This window comes from Rhinopithecus roxellana, chromosome 12 (assembly GCF_007565055.1).
Source record: "Rhinopithecus roxellana isolate Shanxi Qingling chromosome 12, ASM756505v1, whole genome shotgun sequence".
NCBI lineage: Eukaryota > Metazoa > Chordata > Mammalia > Primates > Cercopithecidae > Rhinopithecus > Rhinopithecus roxellana.
In genome coordinates, this window is record NC_044560.1 from 57,400,096 (window position 1) to 57,414,710 (window position 14,615).

The window sequence follows — 14,615 nt, forward strand, 5'->3', positions numbered from 1 at the left end:
CAGTTATATACAAAAGGATACTGAGCATTCTCTTCCAGGCTTCAGGAGCCGCAGATTACAGTGCAGACATGGTCAAGTCCAAGAACCACACCACACAAAACTGGTCCCGAATATGGCACAGAAATTGCCTCAAGAAACTCCAATCACAAAGATATGAATCTCTTAAGGGGTGGACCCTAAGTTCCTGAGGAACATGTGCTTTGCCAAGAAGCACAACAAGAAGGGCCTAAAGAAGATTCAGGCCAACAATGCCAAGACCATGAGTGCACGTGCCGAGGCTATCAGGGCCCTCGTAAAGCCCAAGGAGGTTAAGCCCGAGATCCCAAACGGTGTCAGCCACAAGCTCCATCAACTTGCCTACATTGCCCACTCCAAGCTTGGGAAGCATGCTCGTGCCCACAGTGCCAAAGGGCTCAGGCTGTGCCAGCCAGAGATGGACAAGGCTAAGGATCAAACCAAGGCCCAGGCTGCAGCTCCAGCTTGAGTTCCAGCTCAGGCTCCCAAAGGTGCCCAGGCCACTACAAAGGGTTCAAAGTGGAGATCTCCATCTGCCAATATGAGAACAGAAGGACTGGTGTGACCCGCCCTGCACTGCCGTCTGCAGAGGGCTGGTGTCCTCCTGTGCTATTTGTACAAATAAACCTGAGGCAGGATTTGTTTAAAAAAAAAAAAAAAAAGCGTATTGCCATATTGCCTATTGAGATCTGACAAATTATTCTTGGCCACAATGTATTAAAAAGTAACACTCCTCCCCTACCCACCCACCAAAAAGTATGGATTTTTAAAGTCTGAAGGTATCAAGGAAATTTTCTAATTTAGCCTCTTATTTAAACGAAGCCTTACACTACAGTGATTTTCTAAGTTTATAATTTAGAAAACAGAATCCTCTCCCATCATTTCCTTTTCTCTACAATTTATCTGGTAAGGAATCTGGGCTCTTCATTATTCATTATTGCATGAGCTGGACTCGGTAGCAATCAGGAAACAGCTTCATTTTTCTCCCATCACTGCATTCAACCATTCTGTCAGGTCTCTCCTCCTCTAGCCTTGACAGTGTCTCTTTCAGATTTCTTTTCATGATAACAATTTTGTCATCCAGTATTAAAAAGTTCAGTCTCATCTAACTCAAAGCATTAATCTAATACTTGATTTGGAGCGTCCCCTCCTGTCAGCTCAGGAATGACTCCAGTGTGAGGGGAAGAGAAGCTGTGAGAAGACACAAGGGAGGACTCTGTTCTGGTTTTTTATATTCCTTTCTTCTCTCCCTATCCCACCCTCAACCTTGCCCTTTCATTTCTGAATCCCGGGAGATGGCAGGGATCAAAAAAGGAGCTAATTTATAATTCTCATTTGACTATCAGATGTCCTCCATCATAGCATCCTTCCAAATATTGGATCTCATTAAGTACATTTGCAGATTCTTCGGAGACTCTCAACAAGTTCCTATGCCCCACACGTTTCCTTCAATAGACAATGAGCTCTTTAGCCGACCGCTCAGAATCACCCGCACACCTCAGCTTTGCCCCAGTAGGCAGCCCTCTTAGGGTCCACTTGACTCACAGGAAGTACAATGGACATGCAGCTTGACAAATTGCTGACTCCTTCCTCCTTGCCCTGCAGTCAAAGGCAGCTCTACTTTGATTTCTATCCTTTGTCTTTTCCAGAAGAGAAGCAGAGACCTATTATTATCACACTTTGCTTCAAATTATGGAGAGTCACATGTCAGTTTCTCTCAAGAAAAAACTCACTTTCTGCTCAGCTAGATGCAAGGGGAAACCCCACTGGTTTTTGCAATTTGGCAAACATCCAGTCAGGGACTGAGATGACATTCTACCATTTTGTAGATGACTATAACCTCTATACGCAGTACTCTTGTGGCTTCCCAACACGTGATTTGGTGGTGAGGGAAGCATCTGCCTCCCTTCCCTGTAAAAGAGGTCTGAATAGGCCAGAGGCAGATCACAGACCAGTTGGTAGTCTGGCCAATTTTCAGTAATTCCTATGGAATTGGATCCAGCACCAATCTCTGAAGTATGGAGGAGATTATCACTCAATGTCCCAAGCTTTGAGGTCTCAAATTCTAAGACAAGAGGACATCTCCCATTCCACATGTTCTTATAGATTCAAAGTGGCTTTTAATAAAGTGTCTTAAATGAAAAGTTATCTTTCTGAATTGCCACCCAACTAACTGGGGAGGAGAAATCCAAAATAAAAGGCTTAACGACCTCACTACAAATGACTCTGTCCCTTTACAATGAAACTGTCCTTTTGAGCTTCTGTGATCTAGTCTATGTGGAAAGGGCATAAGGCAAAGGTAATTAAAAGGTTCATGAGAGCAAGAGCAGTGCAGCATTATCCTAACTGCATTCTTCCTGGTGTGAATAAATTAATGTGTTTCATTCACTACCCTGGCAAACTAGTCCAGGTACTGTATCACACTAGAACATAAAAACCCTTACATAGTAAAAGTGGTAAATGTATTCTGAATTAACAATGAATTAGGACACTGTCAGTATTTCTACTAGCTAATTAGAAAAGCTAGAGTCCTTATATTTGGAAGATGGATTCACTGACACTTTCTTTAGGATTTAGGAACATAAAATCAAACCACAAATACTGTGTTTGCTTTTGGTGGTTTTGTGGGGGATTATTTCGGGATTTTTGTTTGTTTGTTTAGTATTTCTGAGACTGAGTTTTGCTCTGTCGCCCAAGCTGGAGTGCAGTGGTGAGATCTTGGTTCACTGCAAGTTCAAGTGATTCTCATGCCTCAGCCTCCCAAGTAGCATGTGCCACAATACTTATCTGAATAATTAGGAACATAAAGTCAGACAGACTCGTTAATCATCCAATGCCAGTAAGTATTAGATGAATAAATAAATCAATGAAATACTTTTTCAGTTTTGTACTATGTCAGAAACCATAGTCAAATTATGCATCCTCTCGAAGCCTCAATTTTCATCTATGTAAAATACACAAAAAGAATACCCACTTCAGTGATTCTCAATCACAGTACATATTAAAAACCAAATAGTTTCTGATTCAGTAGGTCTGAGGCAAGACCTGGACAACTGCATTTAAGCTTCATGAATATTTGGAAACTGACCCATGCTGAGAACGACTATGCTCCCTCTGAGGGCTGTTGTGAGGATTAAATGAGATACTGTCTGAAGGCATTTCATGTATTAGCACACGCTTAATACATATAAATGTATACATTATACACTTCTTTTTATAACACTTTATACATATTTATTCAGTAAATTATGTAATACATTTAAGAATTAATAAGCAAATTATTAAAGCAGTGGTTCTCAAACTTCAGCATGATTCTAATGGGGGACTCAGAAAATACAAATTGACAGAGCCCACCCTCAGAGCTTCTGACTCAGTAGATCTGAGAGGAAGCTCAAGAATTGCCTTTCCAACAAGTTCCCAGGTGATGCCAGTCCAGGGATGACACTTTGAGAACCACTACCTAACAAAAATTTTAATCATATTTGTGATGGCTCATTTTATAGGTCAACTTGACTGGTCCATAGAGTGACCAGATACTTGGTTAAACATTATTTTGGATGCATCTATGAGGGTGTTTCTGGATGAGATTAACATTCAAATCTGTAGGCAAAGTTAAGTAGATTGTCCTGCCTAATATGGGTAGTGCATCATCCAATCCTTTAGAGGCCTGAATAGAACAAAAAGGAGAAGTAGGTCAGAATCTTTGAGCTGGGACGTCAGTCCTTTGCATTCAGGCTGGAACTATATCACCAGCCACTCTTCTGAGTCTCCAGTTTGCAGACAGTAGATAGGGGATTTCTCAGTCTCCAAAATCACAAGAGCCAATGCCTTATAAATCTCTTTCGGTATGTATATATATATGTGTGGGTGTGTTTGTGTGTATCTGTCTGTGTGTGTGTGTTCTACTGATTCTGTTTCTCTGGCGAACTCTACTACAATATCTAAGAAATTATGTACATATAAAATTTAAAATGATAGGCAGAAAATACAATATCAAAATGCAATATTTTAGATGTCTGGAGGTTAATTTTTTTTTGTTTGGTGACTTGAAATATAGTCTCATATGATTATTCCCTTCTCAACAAGGCCTTAACTGACACCTTTCCCCTAGGGTGAATGCGAAGACTACATCTTTGCAGTTCCACTATACCATATATTGACTTAAGATATATGATAGCACTTAATAGCCTTGAATTGAAATGGACTAATAAGGCATTACTTCCTATCTTTAATAGAAAGCAAAGTCCTTGAAGGCAGAAATCAGATCATAGTTATCTATGTACTCCAAGGGCCTAGCACAGTGCCTGCAGACAGTCAATAGAATGCTTAATGAATGCATGAAATAGAGTAAATTACTCTACTCAATTTGGAATACAGTAAGTTTTGTGATTTTTTTTAAGTCTTACGGTAACTCCACAGGAAAGTCTAGATGTAGATAGAGTCATCTCTCAGTTCTTTTATTAAAGCAGTGGTTCTCAAAATGCAGAGCTGGGGCAGGCTGCTATGCCCTAGAAGATATTTGGCTATGTCAGGAGACATTTTTGTATGTCACAACTGAAGAGGGTCCTAAAAACATCTAGCGAATGAAAGTCAGGGATGCTGCTAAACATCCTGCAATGCCCAGGACAGCCACCGACAACAAAACGTTCAGCCCAAAATGTCAAAGGTGCCTAGGTTGGGAAACTCAGCATTAGAAGAATGCAACTGAGCTAATTAAGCAAGGTCCTAACCCTTTTCCCATCACCCTCCTAAACAAATGTTCGGCCTTAAGTAAAAGAATATCAATAGCAGCAACTTACACGTGTATAACAATTTGTTTTACAGATAACATTTTGCAACCTGGGGCTCAAGGTCACAAGGGCTCAAGTTAGTGGTAGATTAGGAGTAAAATGTATGCTTATCCTGAGCCAAACACTCTCAAACACTTTCTTCTTAACTCCTGGCCAGTTCATTCATCATTTAATCTGAACCTCATCAGTAGCTGCTTAATCACTTCTTTCTCATGTTACCTCAACTTCTGAGCCTAGACAAGATCACCTGTGTCAACAGATCCCTTTCTTCCAGTTGTTGTTTTGGTAATAAATTTTTGTGATTTTCTTTAATTCAGTTACGTGGCTTAGCTGTTTTTCACATTAGGCATCTTTTAAAATATATATTAATTCTAATATAAAACATTTTGCAATAAAGCCTGATTGAAAGATAATGAAATGGCATCTTTCACAGTCAAGAGCAGGACAAATAACCAGTTGTGACCTTCCCTTTTTCCTTTTCAGTTGAGCCCTAAATTGCATTCCAAAGCCCCTGCTCCTGGAACAGCCTTCTGCAATCAACACAACCTCTTGGAGGTTTTACTGTCTCTGGCATTTGCAGGTTCCCTTGTTCTCACTCTCTCTCTGTGTTTCCTTGCTGTGAAAAACATGTTGACCATCAGGCATATGGCAGAATAATTGTATTTCAGGCAAGCCAATGTGGGAAACTGGAAGGCAAATCTGGTCATTTGTGGATATACACAGGACAAAGAAAAATGAGTATAGAAAAACAGAGGCTGTCCTGGAGGTAAGCTGAGGCTGAAGGTAATTTACTTGATAGAGCACCGTTGCTGTAAGACAAAGCAAACTTTGACTATGCTGCAGCACTCTCATATCCAAAAAAGCGGAGTTAGGAGAAGGAAGGAAAGAAGGGATGAAGGAAAGAAGAAGGGATGAAGGGAGGGAAGGAGGGAGGGAGGGAGGTAACAGGGAGAAAGAAAGGGATGGAGTAAAGGAGAAGGGGAGATGGAATGAGCATTTATTGAATACCCACTACATATAACTTTGCTGTTTATTATGTCATTTAATCCTCACTATAGTCCTGTAAGGTAGGTAATATTGTCTCCATTTTTTTCAGATAAGGAGAGTGAAGTTGAAAGAGGTTAAGTAATGTGCCCAAAATCACAGAGCTGGGATTGGAACATATATCTGTCCAATCCAAAAGTCCCCCCCACCAAAAAAAAAAAAGAAAGAAAAGAAAATGGTTAGGTTCTGGAAAGATGTGGGGGGGTTTTGTCCCCACACCCAGAGATAGATGTTTTCAAAATTTTTTTAAAAACATATTAAGAAAAATCATTTGGGGAACATTGTACCTGGCATGATAGAAAACTGAATTGAGATATGGGATTGTTCTTCCTGAAATAAGATATCTGGTTCATATACTTACTTCCTACCGGTTTTTTTAAAAAATAGATAATATTTTTTACATTTATTTCTTTCACAAATAATTGGAAATACTAAGTGAAAGGCACTGTGCTAGTCACCACTGAAGGTATAACTGTGAACAAGACATGAAATTCACAGTCTAGTAGAGAAGAAAAGTAAACATGCAATTACAATAGAGTTTGATAAATATTGTAACAAGTGAAACCTCAAGGAGGTATGGGAACAAGTTAATACTGACAAAGAGTAATGCCAGCGTTTCAGGTTGAGGCTTAAGGCATGAGTAAGCAAAGTGAAAACCCCTTTCTTCCACAAAAGAAGTTAGAAGTCAACGTTCGGCTGGGCGCGGTGGCTCAAGCCTGTAATCCCAGCACTTTGGGAGGCCGAGACGGGCGGATCACGAGGTCAGGAGATCAAGACCATCCTGGCTAACATGGTGAAACCCCGTCTCTACTAAAAAATACAAAAAGCTAGCCGGGCGAGGTGGCGGGCGCCTGTAGTCCCAGCTACTCGGGAGGCTGAGGCAGGAGAATGGTGTAAACCTGGGAGGCGGAGTTTGCAGTGAGCTGAGATCCGGCCACTGCACTCCAGCCTGGGTGACAGAGCGAGACTCCGTCTCAAAAAAAAACAAATAAATAAATAAATAAAAGTAAGTTCTTACTTAACAATAACATTAAATGTAAATAGACTAAACTCTCCAATCAAAAACACATAGAGTGGTTAAACCCACTTGATCACGGTGGAGTATCTTTCTGATATGCTGATGGATTTGATTGCTTAGTATTTTGTTAATAATTTTTGCATCTATGTTCATCAGGGATATTGTTCTGTAGTTTTCTTTTTTGTTATGTCTTTTTTTGGTTTTGGTATCAAGGTGATAACAAAGACAAGTAAAAAATGGAAAACTACAGGGCAATATCTCTGATGAATATTGATGCAAAATACTCAACAAAATACTAGCAAACCAAACTTAACAATACATTAGAAAGATCATTTAAAATGACCAAGTGGGATTTACCCCTGGGATGCAAGAATAGTTCAACATATGCAAATCAAGCAATGTGATACATCATATTAACAGAATGAAGGATAAAAATCATATGATCATTTCAATTGATGCTGAAAAAGCATTTTATAAAAGTCAACATCCTTTCATGATTAAAAAAAAAAATCCTCCAAAAACTGGGGATAGAAGGAACACAACTCAACATAATAATAGCCACATATGATAGATCCATAGCTAGTATCTACTGAATGGGGAAAAACCAAAAGCCTTTCCTCTAAGATATGGAACATGACAAGGATGCCCACTGTCAACACTGTTATTCAACATAGTACTGGAAGTTCTAGCCAGAGCAATCAGACAAGAGAAAAATATAAAGGGCAACCAAACTGGAAAAGAAGAAGTCAAATTATCCTTGTTTGCAGATGATATGATCTTATATTTGGATAAACCTAAAGATTCTATTAGAAAACTATTAGAGTTGAGGCAGGGCGCGGTGGCTCAAGCCTGTAATCCCAGCACTTTGGGAGGCCGAGATGGGCGGATCACGAGGTCAGGAGATCGAGACCATCCTGGCGAACATGGTGAAACCTCGTCTCTACTAAAAAATACAAAAAACTAGCCGGGCGAGGTGGCGGGCGCCTGTAGTCCCAGCTACTCGGGAGGCTGAGGAGGGAGAATGGCAGTAAACCTGGGAGGCGGAGCTTGCAGTGAGCTGAGATCCGGCCACTGCACTCCAGCCTGGGTGACAGAGCGAGACTCCATCTCAAAAAAAAAAAAAAAAAAGAAAACTATTAGAGTTGATAAATTCAGTAAAGTTTCAGGATACAAAATTAACATAAAAATCAGTAACATTTCTATATGCTAACAGTGAACAATGCAAAAAAGAAATTTAAAAAGTAATCCCATTATAATAGCCACACATAAAATTAAATACTTAGGAATTAACCAAAGAAATGTAAGATCTCTAAAATGAAAACTATAAAATACTGATGAAAGAAATTGAAGAGGACACCAAAAAATTAAAATATACGAATATTGTTAAAATGTCCATACTATGCAAAGCAATCTACAGATTCAATGCAATCCCTATCAAAATAACAATGACATTGTTCACAGAAATAGAAAAAATAATCCTAAAATTTATATGAAACCACAGAAGACCCAGAATAGCCAAAGCTATCCCAAGCAAAAAGAACAAAACTGGAGGAATCACATTACCTGATTTCAAATTATACTACAGAGCTACAGTAAGTAAAACAGCATGGTACTGTCATAAAAGTAGACACATAGAGTAATGGAACAGAATAGAGAACCCAGAAAGAAATCTACACACCTGCAGTGAACTCATTTTCAACAAAGGTGCCAAAGATACATACTAGGGAGAAAGTGATTCTCCTCAACAAATAGTGCTGGGAAAACAAGATATCTATATACAGAAGAATGAAACTAGACCCCTATCTCTCATCATATATACAAATCAAATCAAAATGGATTAAAGAAATCTAAGACCTCAAACCATGAAACTACTACAAGAAAACATCGGGAAAACTCTCCAGGACATTGATCTGGGCAAAACTTTCTTGAGCAATATCCCACAAGCACAAGGAACCAAAGTAAACATGTACAAATGGGATCATATTAAGTTTAAAAGTTTCTACACAGCAAAGGATACAATCAATAAACTAAAGAGATATCCCACAGAATGGAAGAAAATATTTGCAAGCTACCCCTCTGACAAGGGATTAATAACCACAATACACAAGGAACTCAACTCTAGAGGAAAATGTCTATTAATCCAATCAAAACATGGGCAAAAGATTTGAACTGACATTTCTCAAAAGAAGACACAGAAATGTCAAACAGGCATATGAAAAGTTGCTCAAAACCATTGCTCATCAGAGAAATACAAATCAAAACTAAAATGAGATATCATCTCACCCCAGTTAAAATGACTTATCTCCAAAAGACAGGCAATAACAATTGTTGGCATGGATGTGGAGAAAAGGGAACTCTTGTACACTTTTGGTAGGAATTAGTACAACCACGAAGAAGAACAGTTTGGAGGTTCCTCAAAAAACTAAAAGTTGAGTTACTATATGATCCAGCAATCCCACTGCTAGATATATATCCAGAAAAAAGGAAATTAGTATATCCAAGAGATATATGCACTCTTATGTTTTTTGCCGCATTGTTTACGACAGTTAAGATTTGGAAGCAACCTAAGTATCCATCAACAGATGAATGGATAAAGAAAATGTGGAACATATACACAATGGAGTACTATTCAGCCATAAAAAAAGATGAGATCCTGTCATTTGCAACAACATAGATGGAATTGGGGATTATTATGCTAAGTGAAATAAGCAGGCACAGAAAGATGAGTGTCACATGTTTTCACTTATTCATGGGATCTAAAAATCAAAACAATTGAACTCGTGGAGATAGAGAGTAGAAAGAGTTACCAGAGGCTGAGAAGGGTAGTTGGGGGATGGAGGGAAGTGGAGCTAATTAGTGAGTACAAAAAAATAGAAAGAATTAATAAGACATACTATTTGATAGCACAACAGGGTGACTATACATTTTAAAATAAGAAAAAAATGTAACTGGATTGTTTGTAACTCAATGGATAAATGCTTGAGAGGATGAATACCCTATACTTCATGATGTGCTTATTTCACATTGCATGCCTATATTAAGACATCTCACATACACCATAAATACATACACCTACTGTGCACCCACAGGAATTAAAAATTAATACAACACTTTAGATCTTTACATTGAGACTATTTCAAGTTGCATCACTTAAAAACTATACTGAGCCCAAGTCACATGAATTTTACAACCAATATTAAAGAAAGTAAGAAAAACTGACATCATAAGTGGAGATATATCAGCTTTTAAAAAAATCCCAAAATGAAGTTCTGAAGGGAAAAAAAAGAACATGTTTAAATATAGCATGACAGTATTCTAAGCCAGATCCAAATGTCAGTAGTGTCTCCAAATGAAATGTTAAAAGAATTACCCCATTTTGTATTTTATTATCTGACTGCTTATACAGTAGAAAAATAGTAAGACTAAAAAAGTTAGAAAAGCTGAATTTTGGTCTTAATATTATTTTATTCATTGGTCAGCATTTTTTAAACTATCAGTATGTCAACTGTAAAATGGCATTCAAAATTATAATGAAATCATCAAGTGATATGTAAATTCATAGTAAGCAATATAAATTCTATGCTTTCTTATCGTTAGAAATAGGAAAAGTAACATTTTCAAATTTTCTCTGCCTTTTGAAAATTAATTAGCTAACATTTATGAAGTTTTTATACCTTGGAAGAAAACTAATGTTGTAACAGAAAAAGGCAGAGGGAAGATGGTACCTTTTTTTAAATCATGTTAGTAAAAAAGACAGATTATTAAACTAATGATGTTAACCAGTAACAACCTGAAAATAAAGTCAATATTTATTTTTTTCATAAACAATTAATGAGGGTGGATAAAGTCAATATTTCAGTGTATATTTTGCCCCTGATTTCAGTAAAACATATAAGGCTGAAAACAAATTATAAATTCATTTTAAAACGCATAAAATTATATTTGGTATTACAACTCTGAAGTTTTTAGTATGACCATTTTCAATAAATTACTTTTTGTTAACCAAGACTGACCCAAAATAAGAAAATATATCAAAAGAAGAAAGAAAGGGAGGTAAGGAGGGAGACAGGGAAGGAAAGATACCTCTTCAAATGCTTCAGAAATAATTCTAGAGTAATGAGTTTTAAAGATTCCAAATGTGGAAAAGTCATCTATTAAGTATTAACTAGAGACTAACTCCAGGTTGACAGTGATGCATTCTCTGGAAAAGACTTTGCCTAAGGGCAGTTTTTCAGACTTTATTCACACACACACATCCGATCCCCTTGTCTATATTTTTAAATCAGAAATTTTCCTGCCCAAAGCATACCAGATGTCAATATTTCAAAACATCTCAAAGGCCCTGACCCATAAATTATTTATTCCCTGTGGATCATAGAACCAACTTTTTCACTACAAAAAAAACTTTTGATTAGTTAGATAGTTCCCTATTTGAAATCTGAAAGAAAGTGAAAATTATAATAGTTAATTGATTATCCAGAAATAGACTCATGGTATTGATTATTCATGCATGATCTGAAAACTCTTACTACTACAGAAAGAAGCAATATGTACTCTGAACTATGTCTGTAAATTTCAGCTCACTGACTGGCAACAGTAATCTTCCATCCATTTGCATAATTTTTTTAAAAACTGCATCTTAAAACTCATTATGTGTTCATTTAACAAATAATTATCAAACACTTTCTAAGTGCTAGGCACCAATAGAAAGATTTAATACTCTCTGCTTTCAAGAAGTTTATGGCTTAATTTTATATTCATGTATAAATGTACCATCAATAAAGGAAGAATAGGACAGAAAGAAAACTGAATATTTGAAATACAAGCCTTAAAAGTTCCTGTTAGAAGGAGATAATTTAGTATCACATTCATCTGTACCTTTTCCCTTAGAACTCAAGCTAATATTACATATCTGACCTATTGACTAGCTGTCTGAGAATTTGTAACATCATTCAAAAAGAACACTATTAAGATTTACAGCTAATATCAAATCTTCTAATAACCAATTGGTACAAGTCCCTGAATGTATTAATAGCAAATTCACTTTTTCTTTTTCTTTCATGGGCCCACATTTAACCTTTAGACTCAGATGATACTGAATTTCTTCAAACTAAAGTGATAGTTCAACACAGTAGACACACACACACACACATACATACACACAATGTAATGTTCACAGGAGAAAACTGAATCCCTGAACAGATCAATAATGAGCTCTGAAATTGAGGCAGTCATAAATAGCCTACCAACCAAAAACAAAGTTGAAGTTGCACCAGACAGATTCACACCTGAATTCTACCAGATGTACAAAGAAGAGCTGGTAGCATTCCCACTAAAACTATTCCACAAAATTGCGAAAGGGAGAGTAACTCCTCTCTAACTCATTTTATGAGGCCAGCATCATCCTGATACCAAAACCTGGCAGAAACAAAACAGAAAAAGAAAACTTCAGGCCAATATCCTTGATGAACATCCATGCAAAAATCCTTAGCAAAATACGGTCAAACCAAATCCAGCAGCACATCAAAAAGCTTATCCACCATGATCAAGTAGGTTTTATCCCTGGGATGCAAGGTTGGTTCAACATATGCAAATCAATAGTGATTCATCACATAAACAGAACTAAAAACAAAAACCACGTGATTATCTCAATAGATGCAGAAAGGGCTTTTGATAAAATTCAACATCCATTCATGTTAAAAACTCTCAATAAGCTAGGTAGTGAAGGACCCTACCTCAAAATAATAAGAGCCATATACAGCAAAACCACAGTCAGCATTATACTGAATGGACAAAAGCTGGAAGCATTCTCTTTGAAAACCAGCACAACCAGCACAAGACAAGGATGCCCTCTCTCACCACTCCTATTTAACACAGTATTGGAAGTCCTGGCCAGGGCAATCAGGCAAGAGAAAGAAACAGACATTCAAGACCAGCCTGGGCAGCATGGCAAAAACCCATCTCTACAAAAAAAAAAATATATATATATATATATATATATTTATTTATTTATTTATATATTTATTTATATAGCCAGACAGGGTGGCACTTGCCTGTAGTCCCAGCTGCTTGGGAGGCTGAAATGGGAGGATGGCTTGAGCCTGGGAGGTGGAGGTTGCACTGAGCCAAGATCATGCCACTGCACTTCAACCTGGGCAATAGAGCCAGACTTTGTCTCAAAGAAAATGCCACAAAAAGAATAAAATACTAAGGAATAAACCTAATGGGGGGTGAAAGAGGTCTATAAGTAGAACTACAAAACACTGTTCAAAGAAATCACAGATGACACAAAGAAAAGGAAAATATTCCATGCTCATGGATAGAAAGAATCAATATTGTTAAAATGGCCATGCTGCCCAAAGCAACTTATAAATTCAATGCTAATCCTATTAAACTAACATTGATATCTTCACTGAACTAGAAAAAAAAAATTCAACATTCATATAGAACCAAAAAAGAACCCGAATAGCCAAGGCAATCCTACACAAAAAGAGTAAAGCTGGAGGCACCATGCTACCCAACTTCAAACTATACTACAGAGCTATAGTAACTAAAACACCATGGTACTATTACAAACACAGACACATAGACCAATGGAACAGAATAGAGAACCTAGAAATAAGATTTCACACCTACAACTATCTGATCTTCAGCAAACCTGACAAAAACAAGCAATGGGGAAAGTATTCCTTAAATGGTGCTGGGATAACTGGCTAACCATATGCAGAAGATTGAAACTGGACCTCTTTCTCACACCATATACAAAAATTAACTCAAGATGGATTAAAGGCTTAAATATAAAATCTAAAACTATAAAGTCCAGAAAGACAACATAAGTATTACCGTTCAGAACATAGGCATAGGCAAAGATTTCATGATGAAGTAGCCAAAAGCAATTGCAATAAAAGAAAAAATTGACAAATGGGATCTAGTCAACAAAAGAGCTTCTGCACAGAAAAAGAAACTATCAACAGAGTAAAAAGAAAACCTACAGAATACGAGGAAATTTTTGCAACTATGCATCCAACAAAGGTCTAATAACCAGCATCTATAAGGAACTTAAACAAATTTACAAGAAAAAAACAACCCCATAAAAAAGTAGGCAAATGACATGAACAGACACTTTTCAAAAGAAGACATACATGCACCAAACAATCATATGAAAAAAACATCAGCATCACTGACCATTAGAGAAATGCAAATCAAAACTACAATCTCACACCAGTCAGAATGGCTATTATTAAGAAGTTAAAAAATAACAGATGCTGGCAAGGTTGTGGAGAAAAAGGAACACTTACACACCGTTGGTGGGAATGTAAATTAGTTCCACCACTGTGGAAGACAGTGTGGCAATTCTTCAAAGAGCTAAACAGAGAGATAACACTTGACCCAGCAATCCCATTACTGGGTATACACCCAAAGGAATATAAATTGTTCTATTATAAAGACACAGGTACACGTATGTTCACTGCAGCACTATTCACAATAGCAAAGACATGGAATCAACCTAAATTCCATCAATGATAAACTGAATAAAGAAAATGTGGCACATATACACCATGGAATACTATGCAGCTATGAAAATGAACAAGATTGTGTCCTTTACAGGGACATGAATGGAGCTGGAGGCCATCATCCTTAACAAACTAACACAGGAACAGAAAACCAAATACTGAGTGTTCCCACTCAGGGAGCTAAATGATGAGAACACAAGGACACATAGAGGGAAACAACACATACTGGGGCCT

At 37.3% G+C, this 14,615-nt stretch overlaps 1 protein-coding gene and 1 pseudogene across 1 annotated transcript in view; one reads left to right on the forward strand and one right to left on the reverse strand.

Annotated features, from left to right (window-relative positions):
* SLC44A5 (solute carrier family 44 member 5) overlaps positions 1-14,615 on the reverse strand; it is a 406,025-nt gene that overhangs the window by 379,090 nt on the left and 12,320 nt on the right. The window lies entirely within an intron of this gene.
* On the forward strand, positions 69-580 carry LOC104666763 (annotated as a pseudogene).